This window comes from Bos indicus x Bos taurus, chromosome 4 (genome assembly GCF_003369695.1).
Source record: "Bos indicus x Bos taurus breed Angus x Brahman F1 hybrid chromosome 4, Bos_hybrid_MaternalHap_v2.0, whole genome shotgun sequence".
NCBI lineage: Eukaryota > Metazoa > Chordata > Mammalia > Artiodactyla > Bovidae > Bos > Bos indicus x Bos taurus.
The window spans coordinates 62,962,907-62,969,556 of NC_040079.1; the positions used below are offsets into that span (position 1 = coordinate 62,962,907).

Sequence of the window (6,650 nt, forward strand, 5' to 3'; positions counted from 1 at the left end):
TTGGAAGCAGTCATTAGCAAAGCTTTAATTTCCCATTTGCCTTAGTAGCAAATTTAGCGGCCCTTTCTAAACTTCACCATGGATTGCTATCTCTATTAGTTGTTTTTTTTTTTTAATAAGAAAACACCACCACAGTGTTGTTGCATCTGCAGAGTTCATAATGTAATTCGTTTATATTTCTAGTATTGTATTTATCCCAATGCATTGTAATTATCGTTCTGTCTCCCCCTCTAAATTATGTGAGTTTCTTGAGAGCAATGATCCATATTTGTATCTCAATTACCTAATACAGAATTCAGCACTTAAGAATTTGTGTAATACTTGTTGCATCTATTGCAGTAACAATAGAAGCTAAGGGCCAGGCTCTGCAGCTCGATCACCTAGGATAAATTTTGGCTCTTACATATTATCTTTGTGACCTTGGGCAGATTACTAAACCTCTCTGTGCCTCAGTTTCCTCATTGTAATCTGGAATAACAATAAGACCCTCTGCATTAAAATTGTTGTGATGATTAGTAGGTATTCAGTACATGATCAATATCCACAAATATGGTATTAGATTATTATGTAGAATAAAGCCTTCTGACATTCCATACTGCAATCCAAAGTAGGCCTTCCTTATTTTATTATTTTTTTATATCTTCCTATTTCCTTCATGACAATATTATAATCTTTAGTTTAACTTACTTCTCTGCTAACAAATCGCATGAAGACAAGAACCTTGTCTGTTTAGTTTTCTACCCAATCCATGCTTAATACCTCATCTACATACAGAAGAAACTAGTAACAGTTTGTTAAAGAAATAAAATTGATGAATGTTCCATTTCATTCAATGATCTTTGAATGATCATTGATGACTCATCTATAATGTTTAGTTGAAATCGTTCTCACACAGCTAACATTTGTCGACTGAAAAAAAATTCACAGTCTTAAAGTTGAGAGGTATATTTTATTCCACGGACAAAACTGAGGACTTAAGCCTAGGACACAGTGTCTCAGAAACTCTAAGGGACTGTTCTGAAGGGGCAGAAACTAGGACATACAGAAGGTTTTGCAACAAAGACCAGGTAGTTGAAACATCAAAAGAAGGAAAGAAAGAAAGTGAAGTTGCTCAGTCATGCCCGACTCTTTGTGACTCCATGAACCAGGTTTCTCCATTCATGGGATTTTCCAGGTAAGAATACTGGATTGGGTTGTCATTTCTTTCTCCAGGGGATCTTCCCCATCCAGGGATCGAATCCAGGTCTCCTGCATTGCAGGAAACATCAAAAGATTACTGTTAATTAAAGAATACCAGATATCTTAAGTTAAGGAATTGAGTCCTTTTCTGTGTTTGGGAAGATGCAAAAGTCTGGCCTTAGTGAAAGCAACCCTTTGAAATGTGCCTCAGCTATCTGGGGTCAGAATCCTGTTCTCAAGTTGAAGACAGACTTCATCCTGAGTCTCTTGAGGGTATATCATCAGAGGTGGCTGCAGTGGATGACTGATAGATAGAGGTACAAGTCCAGTCTCCATCCCAAGTTCCCTCGGGGTGCACCATCAGGGTGACTGTAATGTGATGGCTTGATGGTGGCAACACCCTTTGTTTACTGATAGTTCACACACTGAAATTCCTTCTAACTTGAAATTCAAAGAAAAGTAATGTGACAACAATAGGCCTTCAGCCAGATCTGAGAAAGAAGGACTTCCTATTATTTCTAGGACCAACTATCTGAAAATAGGATAATATATCATTATAGGTATATGCTCTTTTTATTTCCTATTTCTGCCCTTCAGGGCAGTTTTGACATTGGAATAACTAACAATAATATCATGTTCTTAGGGAAAGAATGATCACTTTCTTGTGAGAAGATTCAAGACAGGTTCAGGGGAGCAAAAATTGCCACCCCAAAATGTTTTGTTGGCATGCAGATTATTTACAGCTGAAAACAATGCCCAGGAGACTCAGGAAGAAACTTTGGCTTTCTCCTGGATGCCTAGAAGAATATAGACAGAAGACTTGTTCCCGGAAGGGAGCTGTCACCATAGAAAACTATAATGTGAACTAAGTGTGCAGACTATAGTCCTCAGTAAGATCCCGAATAAAACTTAACTCACAACTCTTACCTTGTACGTTTTCCTATTAGTTGACACTACGCAGGGTACCTGCCAAATATTGCAACTTGGCATATTAGTTATTTTTATCTGTTGAAATTTGAAAAAAAAGCCATGTAAAGGAAAGACTTTTTTACTTCCCCTGAAGCAGGTCATAAAACATTCAATGAGAAGCGCCCTCCCTATACCTGGAGGAAAGGAATATCCTAATCTCTAAAGATAGAGGGCCACAGGGAAGAATCCAAGTGCACAGTCCCTATCCCACCCCGCTGGTCCCTCTGACTATACAGCTCATTCATACTCTTTATCCCATTGTGTCTTTCCAGAACTTTCCACTCTTCATCAAATCTAGCATAAAAACACTCAGGTTTAACCATTCTTTGAGTTTCCTTATGAAGCCTCTTGTGTCACATAAAACTTACATTTAATAGATTGCCATATTTTTCTCCTGCTAATCTTCCTTTTGTTATAGGGATCCCAACAGAGAACTTAGAAAGGTAAAGGAAAAAGATATTCTTCCTCCCCTCCACTGGAATAAAGTTTATGCGAATTTCCTGTTTTTTTAATATGATTCATATAGAGGGGAATTCAATGATGAAGAGTCAGCTTTTTTAAAAATTGATCCCTCTGTTGGGATGCTAAAAGGATTTAGGAAATAAAAACTAAAAGAATCTTTACAATATTAAAAGTTTTCAAATCAAAATGCAAGCTAGTCTTATTTACCGTAAAGCCTGTCTCATTGCTTTGTTCTGCCATCCTTCTATACATTTGCCCGGAGAGGACAGCAAACAAAGGAGGAATATGTAAACATGTTAATCATTTCTAACTTGCCATCTATGACAATTCATGGTACTGAAATCAGAAAGGATGGGATCACTTTTCCATTTCTTTAAGGTCACCAAGGACAGACAAGCTCAGGACATACTGTATTTGTCAGAAGCAAAAGAGATGACTAGGGAGATGGCAATGACAAATCTGTTCTAGGCTTAGCTCATTTTACTGAAGAATGTGTGTCCCCTTCTGACATTTATCAAAAGAAATTCAATTTTATAAAAAGAAGGATGTCAAATAATAGTACATAGCTAACACTCATTCTGCGGCTGTCAGAAGGCCAGATGGGGGCAAAAAGGAAAAGGGTAGATGGAAGAAAAAGTCATGCTGGCAAGAAACAGAAAGCCAACAGGGTGAAAGGTCAGTTCTAATATGCTTACAGGCTTGAATACATTTCTAATTATGTCACATAGTTTTGAGATCCATATTAGTGCCTACTTCACACTTTGGAACACTGTTTTTCATTTTCTACAAATACAAGGAATGACACAAAGTAAAGGTTTTGTGTCTGTGTGTGTGTTTTTGTTTTTTGTTGTTCTTTTTTTCTGTTTTTTTTTCTTCTACATCAGGGAAGAAAGCTAATGAAACCTGGTAAAATCCCACAGCACCAGGTACAATGAAATGTACCCCATGGGCAAGCAATCTATATTTCTTACAGTGATGATGATGATTTTTCTTTGGCAGGAAAGGATATTATGGGTCAAAGAATAAAACCAAAAGTTGAGACAGAGGTAGTAGAAAAAAAGAAGTCAGATTAAGATCAAAGCAGGGGATTCTATTAGGAGACTAATGATGAAGCTGACAAAATACTGTAACAAGTGAGTGTTTTTACCATACTGCATAAAAATATTGGATTAAGCTACAAATTAAATCTCTTTCTCAGTGAGGGGTTTCTGCAGGACAGAAGCAATTAGGCTGCTGTCTACTGAAGACAGGAAACTTGATTAACAGATCCAAAAAGACAGCGTAGGGAAGATGGGTTTAACACCAGGAGGTGAAACACCAACTGTTATGCAAATTGACTTTTCTCAAAATGTTGGATAATTTCAATCAAGGACTGAAATACACTTTTTTTTTTTTTTAAACATCACTGTTCTCTGGCCTTAAACTCCGCAATGCAATTTCTTATTAAATAACTGCTACTGATGCATGTGTCACAGTCAAATTCCTGAGGTGGGTACTGAGACACTGCAGAACATTTCACCATAAAACTGATTTTTGCTTGTTTTCCAAATTTTCAAACATTCAAGGTGTTCTAGCTAAGGATGGCTGAGCAAGCAGCTTGTGGGACACTGGCTGTGAAGTGTTTGTGTCTAACCTTTTTGAGTCCCGTACTCTCTGTAAGGTACCTATTTGGTGCAGTCCAAGCCAACTTGTTCTTGTTTAGAATAAGGACTCTAAGGAGTGGCTACCATTTGTTAATGACAAAATACTTGTGTGTATTTTTCCCACTAATAAGACATTGTGCTAAAGCCAGAGACTGCTACTGCTACTACTAAGTTGCTTCAGTCGTGTCCAACTCTGTGCGACCCTATAGACGGCAGCCCACCAGGCTCTGCCGTCCCTGGGATTCTCCAGGCAAGAACACTGGAGTGGGTTGCCATTGCCTTCTCCATTGTGTGAAAGTGAAAAGTGAAAAGTGAAAGTGAAGTCGCTCAGTCACGTCTGACTTGTAACGTCTGACTTGTAGCTACCCCATGGACTGCAGCCTACCAGGCTCCTCCATCCCTGGGATTTTCTAGGCAAGAGTACTGGAGTGGCTTGCCATTGCCTTCTCCGAAAGTCAGAGACAGGACACCAGAAATCCAGGAAACATTGTAACTATTTATTCTTCATTCTCAAATTTGTACTTACTGTCCTGGAGATTTTCAAATTCAAAGTCCTAAAAGTATGCAGAATATTTAAAAATGTATCTGTAATCGAGTATCTTTCCTTGAACAAAAATAAGTCAGGTTCCGCAGCACATAAACCAGATCTTTCTATTTCTTCTTGGAAGATGATGAGAAGAATTAAAATCATGTAGATGATCTACTGGAATTAATATAGTCATCTTCATACATATTATTACCAGCGAAGTTTTCAAGGTTTAAATTTTTTCATGAGACTGGCCACACACATTTGCATAAATCCTTTGATCCAGGGAATATGATCAAATCAACTAAATAAGTTAACATACAAACTTTTAACTCTTCACATCAAGGGTTGTCGAACTTTTTCTCTGAAGTACTAGATAGTAAATGTGTTCGCCTTTGCATTCCAGACAGCCTCTCACAAGAACTCAGCTTTGTTCTGTAGGGACACAAAAGCAGCCAGAGGACTCTGCAGAAGTAAACGGGCTTGGCTGTGTTCCAATACAGTGTTATTTACAGTAACAGGCAACGAACTTTGGCCTGCAAGCCACAGTTTGCTGACTCATGCTTTATATCATTTTATCCCCTTCATTTCTTTTCATTTATCCTCTATCACGATGTCACAGCCTCGTACTGAGAATGCAGCAAAGCTGTGGCTACAGACCAAACATTGTAAACAAAGATTGCAGGGGAGGAGGAATGTGAAAATTTGTTTAAAAAATATGTACTAAATTAGTAATAGAATATACACTGAAAAACTTCAGAGTTAACAGTCCTTTCCCCACCCTGCTGCTTGAGAGATCTTTCTAAAATGCAAATTTGATCTTGGAACTCTCTAGCTGAAAATGTTTTACCTGCAGCAGACAGCCGGCTCTTTAGCTTGTCACAAACGTCTCATCCCATGGCTGACCCTGTTTTCCTCCCAACTTCATCTCTTGCTATGTCTTCTTCTCACATTCTGTGCTCCAGCTACACAGAGGGAATCATAATTTCCATAGTGCTATGTGCATTCTGGCCTTCCAACACATGCACTATTATTCACTGTGCTTGAAACCTATTAACAACACCGACCTTGCTAACTCCTTGAGGACTGAACTCGGGTGTCTCAGGTGACTTTTACTCCCAGCCTGTGCTATCAGAAGGTGACTATTTTCTTGTCTATTGACCCTGATAAATATTAAATTCTTGAAAGTTGAAACTGCATTTTTTAAAAGCATGATGCCTAGCAATGGAGAACAATCCATAAGTAATTATTCAATCAATCAGTCAATTAAATGAGCTTTGTGGGTCCCTCCACTTCATCCTATAAATATAATTGTTCCTAACAATGAGCAATCTCTTTTCTTTAGCATACCATCTATAAATGATACACAAACAACTAATACAGAAATGAAAAAAAATTAGTTCAAGCAGTAATTTATATCCTATAAGCAGGGGGAAGTGTTAATAAAGTCCATTTGCATGCTTGCTTCAGCAGCACATATGCTAAAATCTGAATGATACAGAGATTAGCATGGTCCCTGTGAAAGGATTACCTACATGGGAAAAGAATCTGAAAAAGAACATATATATGTATGAAGTATGAAGTGTTAGTTGTTCAGTCGTGTCCAACTCTTTGCAGCTTCGTGGACTGTAGCCTGCCAGGCTTCTCTATCCATGAAATTCTCCAGGCAAGACTGGTGTGGGTAGCCATTCCCTTGTCCAGGGGATCTTCCTGACCCAGGGATCAAACCTGGGTCTCCTGCATTGCAAGCAGATTCTTTACCATCTGAGCCGGCAGAGAAGCCCCAGATATATGTAAATGTACAACTAAATCACTTTGTTGTACACCTGAAACTAATACAACATTGTAAATCAACTATACCTCAATATAAA

General features: G+C 38.2%; 1 pseudogene; it reads left to right on the forward strand.

Moving 5' to 3' along the window:
- The first annotated feature begins 6,240 nt into the window (after positions 1-6,240).
- Positions 6,241-6,341, forward strand: LOC113891982 (annotated as a pseudogene).
- Positions 6,342-6,650: the final 309 nt, after the last annotated feature.